The sequence below is a fragment of the Chanodichthys erythropterus genome, chromosome 23 (genome assembly GCF_024489055.1).
Source record: "Chanodichthys erythropterus isolate Z2021 chromosome 23, ASM2448905v1, whole genome shotgun sequence".
NCBI classification, from domain to species: domain Eukaryota; kingdom Metazoa; phylum Chordata; class Actinopteri; order Cypriniformes; family Xenocyprididae; genus Chanodichthys; species Chanodichthys erythropterus.
The window spans coordinates 20,528,196-20,539,180 of record NC_090243.1 but is presented as its reverse complement, the minus strand read 5'-3'; positions in this window follow the sequence as shown (position 1 = coordinate 20,539,180).

The following is a 10,985-nucleotide window of genomic DNA, read 5'->3' as shown; positions in this document are numbered from 1 at the left end:
TCAGGAATTCAGGGAATTACCTCGAGATACTGTAGTATTGTATTAACAACTAGAAGTTGTTTAAATTGTCAGTGGTAAAGTCAGATTTGTATTGAGAATGTCCACGACAACGCCTAACCATAAATATATATGCTTCTAATAACGTACTGGTTCTATGACTGACAGAAGCGCATCATCTGCAGGAACATTGACATTTCTCTGTTCTTGCTCAGCTTCATCTGCCAGTTTATGCCTCGCTCTTCATAACTATGCTGCTGCCATTTTTCTTCTTCTTCTTCTTCTTGTATGATTTATTGACGGTTGACAAGCCAACTTATGGTGTTGTTACGGGTGTGTACGTTGGAGTGATGAGGCAAATACGGATATCCACAAACATGAGGTTTTAATAGCAATCCAGGAATATAATACACAGAAGACAGGATAAAGCAACATTACACAACCTAAACACAACAGAGAACGGACAGGGAGTGAAGGGATTGAGTCCATTATAAAGGCAGTGCTGATGAGGAAGTCCATGTGCAGGTGATCCGTGATGAAGGGGAGAAGACGAGGGAAGTGAGTGCAGGTGTGGAAACAAGAGGATTATGGGTAATGGAGTCTGGGAAACACGGGAACTGTGACAGGTGTATTGCCGCCACCAACTGGTTAATTTAAAAAATTAAATTCTACTTTCTAATCCGGTTATTTTCAGAAAACTAAGAATTTCTCTCATAATACTAGTTTGTCCTGAGGCACTGTATTTCATTCCCATGTACTGAACTCTTGTTATTCAACTATTGCCGAGGTAAATTCAATTTTTGATTCTAGGGCACCTTTAAAAGATTTGATATAGTGAAATTGAATCCAATGTTTCTCAGTTTTTTAAATAAGTCATCTTTTTCTTTGGTATGCACTGCACAATGTAGAAGTACATGCTCAAGAGAGCAGGATAAAAAATAAAGCATTTTTTCTCGTTTCTAAGTTGCTTTGAATAAACAGCATCTGCCTAATTAGCTAATGTAAAATACTATGTTGATTATTACTATGTTGGTCATTTCTTGCCTTTTTTAAATAATAATAATAATAATAATACAGCACAGATTGACAGCATCATAATGTAAAAAATTTCTGCAGTAAGGAACCTTAACATCAACAAAAAGATATAATATTAATATTTTTGGAAAATCGTGTACATTTAATTATGGTCTCTATAGGAGTCTGTTCAGAGACTGTAATTATATTATTATGAAGTACTGCCACCTAGAGGCCGTATGAGAAATTATAGTTTATATATATATTTTTATAATTTTATATATATATATATATATATATATATATATATATATATATATATATATATATTTTATATAAAAATGTTATTACACACTCACACACCTACATGATATTAAGTGTTAGTGCATACACACACAAAGTTTTCAGTAACTTCAAGTCGCTGCAGCAGGCCCAGGTCTTTTTTACAGATGGATGGGTCCAGTCCAGGACCTGGAGATTGTAAAAGTGGGGCAGAAAACTGTCGTCCGTTCAAAGGTATGCTAATGTTTTAAGCACCACACGCCTCGCTCTCTCTCATCTATCTGCGTGCAGTCAGAATTCAACAAACCAGCGTGTGTGTGTGTGAGAGAGGCGTGGGCGCGATCGAACAGTGGAAACATAAAAACATACTCCGTCATTTAGTTCATACAGGACATCTTTCAAACTGCAAAGTGTTAACTTATATTTGTGTACACTCACAATAAAACACAACATTGTGCTTTTGTCAAACTGTAACCTACAACTGTCACCCAACCAAAATCTCACACACTTTAGTCCTTAGAAATAAATCTGTTTTACCTTATATGATTTTTTGTCCTCCTGTTTGAGTTTGAGTTTCTCACTATATAAACTGCAGATCTCCTCAGACCCTGATGAACGGCTCTCATTTCTCTCCTTCAGGAACGACTCACACAAGTTTTTTAACGCAAGATTATATGGAGGATAATCTTTTGAGGATCTTCTGCAGACAGGACACTCCTGAGTTTTCATGGCTCTCCAGAACTGTTGAAGACACTCTTCACAGAAACTGTGACTACACAACAGAAGAACAGGAGACTTGAAGATTTCACAGCACACAGGACAAGAAAGCTCTTCTGAAGATACATGCAGTGACAACATTTTCACAGTTTGAGCTCCAGTGATCTAAACTTTACTTTTACCTTCTGAACAATGGTTTAAAAAAATGAAAAACCATGAGAATCAAAAAGAACTGCTATATAGTTTCAGAAACAAACTTCTCATAAATCATAGTTAAATGTTTTTTTCTTTATCGTTCTTTTATCGCTGATTCCTTTTGTTTCTGTTGACACAGAAGAGAGTCAGTATGACAGAAAGGAGAAATAACAAATCAGTCTCTTCCTAGTTGTGAGAGGGTGGAGTTTCTGATCACCTTTGGGTGTACTGAAAGAGGCCAAACAAGAAGAACATGCGGAGCCCCACACATGACATGCAAGAAAAAAACAGGATTTCTTCAGATTAAATTTAACAAATTTACAACATTTCTCTGTGCAGCCTTTCCATTCATTTTCTGTTTTTAAGCAGACAGGTTAATCTTTTTTCATTTATCATAAAGCCATTTTTAAGCCATGATTAACTATTCGGGATTAAGGCCTACTCCTGGCTTAATTTAAACCCTGTCTGGGAAACCGCCCCTACATGTCTTTTATCTTCAGTCGATTTCCTCTAAGGCTGTGGCTGAAGTCAGTTGTAGTTCTTGTGTTTCTCTTTTCTTCAGTGATTCTGCTTGTTAACAGCAGGTGTTCATCATTAATGCTTAATTATTCACTTAATTATCTCATTAATTTTCAGGGTTTCAGCTAAACTCTGCAGGAAAGTAGATCTCGAAGTCCGGAGTTGAGGACCTCTGATCTAGCGTACAGAGTATTGTAATGCAAAAAAATCAGTTGAAACTGTCACTATGTCTGTGGTCTCCCACAGATTTAAAATCAGTTAAAATTTGGAAATCGTATAGTGCAGGCTGTCCAAACTCGATCCTGGATGACCACTGTCCTGCAGAGTTTAGTTCCAAATTGCCTCAACACCTCACACCTGCCTGGAAGTTTCTATGCCTAATTAGACCTTGATTAGCTGAATCTGGTATGTTTAATTGAAGCTAAACTTTGCAGGACACTGGCCCTCCAGGAACGAGTTTGGAGACCCCTGCACTAGATCCAGTCAGACCTGGAGAACACACATCAGTTGATTGCAGGAAGGATTTGGATTTCACAGTGACACAAGATCTCACGGAGACTTGCAAAATCAAACGTGTCAGCAAGCTCTCCTGTCACACGTTCTGCTTTACAGTGGAAAACAAAATAATAAAAAAAAGAATATGGTTGATCTTCTTTCTCAATACTCCACTTTCATGGCATGTTTGTGGCTGCAAAGTTTCAACTAAAGAAGCATCGGGAACGTCTAGAGAAAAGACTAAAGCCCAACTAAAGCAAACACTGATCTCCATAAAGAAGTTACATAATTGCAATGACACCACACAATAGAAAATGTTTTGAACAAAAAACATTCTGTGAAAAGCCTTGAATCTGGCCACAACCCCACTCCCGATTGTTCAGGGGTGTAAATCAGGCTTAAAACTGCACTGTAAAAAATAATAATAATAATAAATGTAAAAGACAGCGAAATGCAGGGCAGCACAGGGTGCCAAACGTTTACTATAAATGAAAATAATGGTTAAAGATCATTTAAAAAAGAATGACTGGCGAATCATCTGTCAAACAAAAACTGTAAAATTAAGGTAACAACCTAATTCACATTCTAATTTTCTTCAAATGTTTTACAAAAAATAGCTACTTTAAAGGTATCAGAATTATTATTGTGCAACATTCTTTATAAAATGTCAGCCTCTTGCAGTTAACAATTAACTTACACAGCACACACATATGAGCTGATATAATTGTGTTATATCAAAACATGTTGATGTTTTAATGAAAATAATAAAGTTTAAAATCACCGTTATGGAGGTAAGCATTTGTCTACTTTAGTTTTTCTATAGCTGTTATAACTGTGTGACATTATTTAGATTTAATATTTTCAAACAATTGAAGCCCAAAAACACTACTGCATAACATCCTGTCCTGCTTTAATATTGTGAGAGTTTTTAAGGCCTTAAGTATAAATTATTTGGACAGGATCATGTAGACACACAGAATCAGAGTATGTCACCATTATTGGGGTTCATTGTTGCTGATTCTTGATGTTAGTGTGAGCTTAAAAGACACGGCTGAAAACACTTTTTATATAATGAATAAAATAAAAATACCTGATTTTTTTTTTTTATCTGATAATTTTATAAAATCAAAAGGTTGATTATAATATACTCAGAGAATCAGGCCACTATATGATGATTCTCATTGATAAGTAACTTCCTCAGACCAGAATTTTTCTTGCAAGTTTGCAATAACAAATGATCTTCAGAAGTTAAAGAAAAGACTAAAGCCCAACTAAAGTCAAGCTGGATTGTATCAAGCGTGCCACACAAGTCCTTAAAAACTGAAACCAAAGCATCTTGAGTGTTCAGTATATCCAATAGGTTTGCGAGCCAATTGAGAGGCTGAAATGTCCTAAACAATAACTGTAATTAATCAAATAATGTACATTAACATGTAGATTAAAAAAGAATACTAGTACATTACTGCTGACAGTGGTGTTTTTGTAAAATAGCATAATTTGTGGAAATCTGTGTTTTGCCAAATGTTTGTTTTATAACTGCAAAATGAGTGAAAAGCAGATGTGCTTGGCTTGCTGTTTTACAGACTCAGTCTAAAGCTTCGGTTTAAGGTTTCATGGTTTCATGGTTTCACTGATTGTCCCTCAAGTACCACATTTAGTGTGTAACTATAAAAAAAATGTACAAAAATCCAATGAACAGGGTTTTTTTTTTTTTTTAAATGTGTCCTCCCCGCTCCAGTGTTAAATAATAGATAATAGAAGAGATAACAAGCAGAAACAGCAATATATGTGTACAAAGAGTTTGTGATAGCAGCTGATGGTGTTAGGCCACTGAACATTTTATTATTTCTGTTACTATTAAGTAAGAGTTTGTTTGTTACCTTTGTTATTTTAAGTATATGTAAGTATGTATTTTAAAAAAAACACCATTGTTACATTTTCACCAAGCTCTCCTTCACCATCCACACAAAACACTCTTTCACTCACTCATCAAAAACTGCATGTCTCATCAATGATCCAGCAAATGTTCAGACTCTTTTTACACAACTGTGTAAATTATGCTTGTCTCCATCATTGTTCTCCATTAAGACCCACTTTCCAAAACTGCCACCCTCTCTGCTCCTCTTTGGTGGAATGAGCTGCCATCCTTCACCTGATCTGCTGAGACCATCACAAAAAGTTCCTTCTTTCTCTTTATGCATTTCACTTCTGCAGAACTTCAGTATGAACAGAACTGAAACTACTCACTTTGTATGTGGGATGTTGTATGTGTTTGACTCAAGGCAGCTAACATCCTTTTATATGGTCCATTACTATGGACGCCTGTTTCCACCGTACAAAAAAATTTAGGTAATTGTGAGTACAAACAGAGAACTCAGAAAAAGCTATGCTGAGGACAACTTCTCTTTAGCATTGGGTATATTTATACAACAACTAGGGCTGTGACGGTGGCAAATCACCAACTTTTATATACAGTATATATATATATATATATATATATATATATATATATATATATATTAGAGGTTGCGTTAGACTTGCGTTTCGCCGTCATTTTGATAGACAGGATCGTAAAAAAATCCATCATAATCAATATTACCCGTCATTTGAATTTTTATATTTTAATGATAAGACATTTTATTCACGAACTTACAGGATAAGCAAATAGGCATAGGCTTGCATTTATTTATACTATGAAAAGAAAGTTGATCAAAGACTAGCTGCGTCACTTTGTTTTCTTGTCACGGATTGTGAGTGAATGCGATCATCCTTTCCTCTTTACTACTGTACAGAACGAAATAAACATGAATGAAAATAAAAAAAATATGTTGAAAGATACAGTAGCTTACCGAAATCTGTATCACGTCAGTTCAGTCAGTGTTGCAAACAATTTCACGTAACATTATACCTCAGAAAAGCCATTCGTTGACCAAAAACTTATAGTCAGCAAGAAAAATAAAAAAAACTTAAGTAAGCATGCATAAGTAACTTTATCATTATACAATTTACTTAAACTGGGTGCTCGTCTGTGTGTAATCAAGCGCATCGTTTTCATTTTATTCTGGAGACTGAACTCGCGCTCTGCTGCCACACTGGAGCGCACTCACCACCAACTGGACAGGGGTGGGAATTACAACAAGCTTACATACAAACTACATAATCTGTCAAAATGACGGACGGGCTGCAGATTTTTTCCGTCACTGCTAAACAAATTCCATCAAAGACGGAAAATTTTCAGTTAACGTGATCTCTGAGATATATAAATATACCGTATATTATATATGACGTCACACTACCTAAGGCTATCTAAGGCTGTGGCAGAAGAAAGTTGTAGTTTGTGTTCTTATTTCTCTTTCTTTCAGTGTTTGTTCACAGCAGGTGTTTGAATGATTGAAAGAATGTTTCAGGAACATCATACTAACCTTTAAATAACATTCTACTAACATTAAGGAAACTGAAAATTTTCATGTTCTTGGAATGTTACAAATCAACGTTCCTACAATGTTGAATTTTAAATCAAAATTAAGTTGAAAGAACGTTTGAGGAACGTTATACCTTCTAAAAACGTTCCTGAAACGTCAAGGAAACTCTACGTTTTTAATGTTCCCAGAACCAACACTGAATATTTAAAGAATGTTCTTATAACAAAATTCTGTTAGCTGTGTGTTGAGATAAAAACTAATAACTATCAGTTAGACAAAGGTCAGATAAAAACTGGTATTACACCCGATATTTCTGTCCCTCTCACTTCTGAAATGATGGATATACCCCTGGTTTAGAAATTATGTTTTAGAGAATATTACTGTTTTTCCCTTCATTTTACGGTAATCTACATCAGTTAATTTAGCAGATGCTGTTTATCCAAAGCAATTTACAAATCTGGATAAGACAAGCAAGTGGGATAGAAAAAAAATGTTAGATTCGTAAAACACCGCTAATAAAATCTTTTGAAAGAAGCAGAAACAGATTTTTTTTAGAGTTGACTGGGATATGCACATTTAGAATAGATTTAAAATAAAAACCCTGCGACAACTATCCCCAATCTTCTAAACACTATTTGTTTATACTGTGGCCATAAAAACAGTTTTAACACTATATGACTGTTACTTTTTTATCTAAATCTTTGTTACAGTGACAGCATGAGAGTCGTCTCTCTTTGAAGCGTGACATTATGTCAATCTGTCTTCATTCTCCATTCTTCTATCTTCATGTCATCATGGTTGCTCTGATATGTGTTAGCAATTTGCTTTGTAAAAGTCCAACAACAACAACCTGTTTCACTACATTCCTGTCTAGGACCAAAATAATTTAACAATAAACAGAACTGAAACCATTCACTTTGCCTGAGGGCAGTTCACTTTATTATCATATGTCTCACGCAAACCTTTTGTGGAGATGTTTGTGATATAGTGAAGGACTGACAATCAGTCTCAGTGTTGTATAAAGATGTAGAGGTATAACTGTACAACACAGTGATAATGTGCCAATGTAACAGCTGGGAAAAACCTAGAAAACACAATCAGTGTTTATTAGTTCATTGTTTCCAGTATATGTGATAAGTCATAATATTCTTTTTTTCTATTCTATTTCTATGTCATATTTCTGCTCTGCTGTTTATCCTGTCAAATCCTTGACATTTGCAATAACATATATGTCGGTAATGACACACTATATATAGTTCAGTTATTCCCCAAAGTGTCGTTACCGACGAAGTGTCTCTTTCCCTTTCTCAGGGAACAAGGGTTACCAGAAACAAAACAGTGGTGTTACAAATGATATTTTTCACATTGGTTTAGTTTATACTTCTTATAACAGTTCAATTCATTAAGTCAACAATTACAGAAAAAGCAGTTGCTTGTCTGTTATTAAAACAGATATGTTGACGTGCTTTAAAAACACAGAAACGTTTTCTGAAAACACCTGCAGCTTCCATGATGCTTGCTTCCAGTAATACAATAAAAATAAGTTGTTTCAACTTCATAGTCACAGTAAATAAATAAATAAATAAATAAAGATTACATGTGTACAATTTAGGACAGGGAATATAGAGAAAATTATTCAATAGCATTCTATTTATAGCTAAGTTTCCATTCAGTTTTTGCCCATGTTTTTGACAAAGTGAATACATATGTGTATTAGAGACTATAATGCAGAGTACTGTTACAGTACAAAATCACCTTTACTGTAAACCTTAGGCAACTTAGGCAAAAGTGGAACTGTATGGGAGGGTATAACATATGACGAAGGAACCAGAGTTAAAAAATTTCACATTGCTCCATAAAGCGGTCTGCAATTAAAGTTTGTCCATGGACAGCTCAGGAGTCAAGTTCGACTGGCACTTGATAACAATTATATCAATAAAAACTTCATGATGGAAGAATTGACGTCATGCTGTAACTTATGAGAAATAATTTTCATTTGTTACAGACAGACAAGCGCAGGTTACAGGGCTGCCAACTAACTTTGTGAATAAGTTGTAAGTTGTACAGTCCTTTTCAACACACCTTCTAATGTTCATTTGTGTTTATTTACTATTAACTAGTAGTAAAGAGGAAGAGATGATCAGTTCATGTTCATCAGATCATGCATGAGTCTCATGCTGAATGCCTGAAAGTTTGCAGCCCTGCAGGATACCTTCTGGTGCAAGAAGCACAGGGTGTGGTTGGAAGTGCAGAACTCCAGCAGAAACATGCATGTTAATTTTAATATTTTTAATATACTCAGACAAACTTAACATTGTAAAAAGGTGTAACATTTAAAAAAAAAAGGTTGAAATTCAGGATACATCTTGACTTTTGGTAAACACAATGCTTAAATATGTTACTTAAGATTTAATTATTTTTATTAAATAACAACCTTTATATTGTTGAATTTGATTTTATGTTTTTAATGTTTTTTGTCAATGTAAACATCTTCAGTCCGATACAAATTTCCCCTTTGGGGACAATAAAGTGTATTTCGATTTCAATAACACAAAAATGAAATACTTTCAAGTAAAATTATTTTCTAATAAACCAAATACATTAAGAGTGTGGGGGAACGGGTTGTTTGAATAATATTAAATCAAATCAGTATCAGAATAAATATATTATATTGGTGAGGTTGATGTGGAATCGATATTTCTAGAATATTCCTGTCCATATTTGTGAGGTTGCAAACTGAATTTTAGGAACAATTCATTGCAGCATTTCACATCAGAATCGAGTAACGTGAAAGAGTGCTGCAGGTTCGTTTTTCACCACAGATTTAATGGGGCGCTGTAGAGCTTAGAAGGCTCAGCCACCTGCTGCTATTCTTTTTATTTAATATTTGTTACAGAATGTTGAACACATTTACAATTTATTACTGATTGAGTTCATTTTTAGATGTCTGTCTTATGTTTTGGATACTTTTGTTGAAATATTCCTGCACTCACAGACGAGACGTGGCTGTGTTGGATCGTAATAATCCAGAAATACTTGTAAAATAACAGTGTTTTTCTGTAAAATGTTTCATGAAAATTTCTGTAAAAGTGTTTGTACTTTATTTAAATTAGGATATTTTACTTTAAATTTGCAGTTTTTGTTTGGCCTGTCCTTTGACCATTTTTCTAAACAGTGTGAGCATTTGTCATCTGGTGGTGAATTATTACCACCATTTTTTATTTTACATACATTTATATGTAATTAAAGAAAACAAAAAATACTGCATAAATAATTCAGTAATTCATTTGTCATTAACTTTATAATACATAAAAAAAACAGCCGAGTTGATCATTTTACAAATATTGTTTGTAATTTTACACAATTTAAAATAAAACATTTGTAAAAAAAAAAAAATAATAATAAAAAAATAAAAAAAAATATATATTTTTTTTTATTTTTCCATAAAATTTATATTTCACAGTTTAAATTGTAAATAACATTACTATCAAATTTTAAACAATTATTAAATATCTAGTTTTCCTCTTTTTTTTCCTTTTTTTAATGTCAGCCTTTTTAACCATTGTTTAAGGCATGAGTCAATATATTATATATTCTAGATATCTTATTATTTGACTTTCCACCACATATTATTTTGGGTCAGTATAATATAAGTAATGATATTTTAACAAGAAAAGTAACTGTAATTTTTAGCTTCATTGTTCATATAGAGTCAAAATTTTCAGTTTTAAAGTTGACTTTATTTTTTAAAAATCATGTTGTCTCAGTCTCTCAGTCAATAATGACTGATTTTATTTGCCCTAATTATTGTATTTCATGTTAACTCTCATTTTAATTATTTTCCTTATTTATTTATTCACCTCACAGCCAGAAGTTCCCCATGGTTTGAGTCCTGACTGAACCAGGAGGCCTTTCTGTGTGGAGTTTTCATGTTCACTCCTGTGTTATTGAGGGTTTCCTCTGGATGCTCCAGTGAACATTATCCAAAGATGTGTGTATGTCATGTGTGTGTTAGCCATGGCCTGGAAATCTATCAGCTTTAGTTTCCTTTAGGGACCAAAGGGCAGGTTAATTTTACGGTGTGTTCTGATTAGTATAAAAATGTGTAATTAAGCCAGCTGTCACAGGAAGCGAACATAAAATCAAATGGACTGTTCAGAAATGAGTTTAAGATACATTTACATTTATTCATTTGGCAGACGCTTTTATCCAAAGCAACTTACAAGTGAGGAATACAACAAGCGAGTCGTCATGACGAGGCAAACAGACACAAGAAAGTGCTCACAACACAAGTTATAGGCAGTGCTCAGAGTATCATAAATTACAATAGAGAGGGATTAGAGG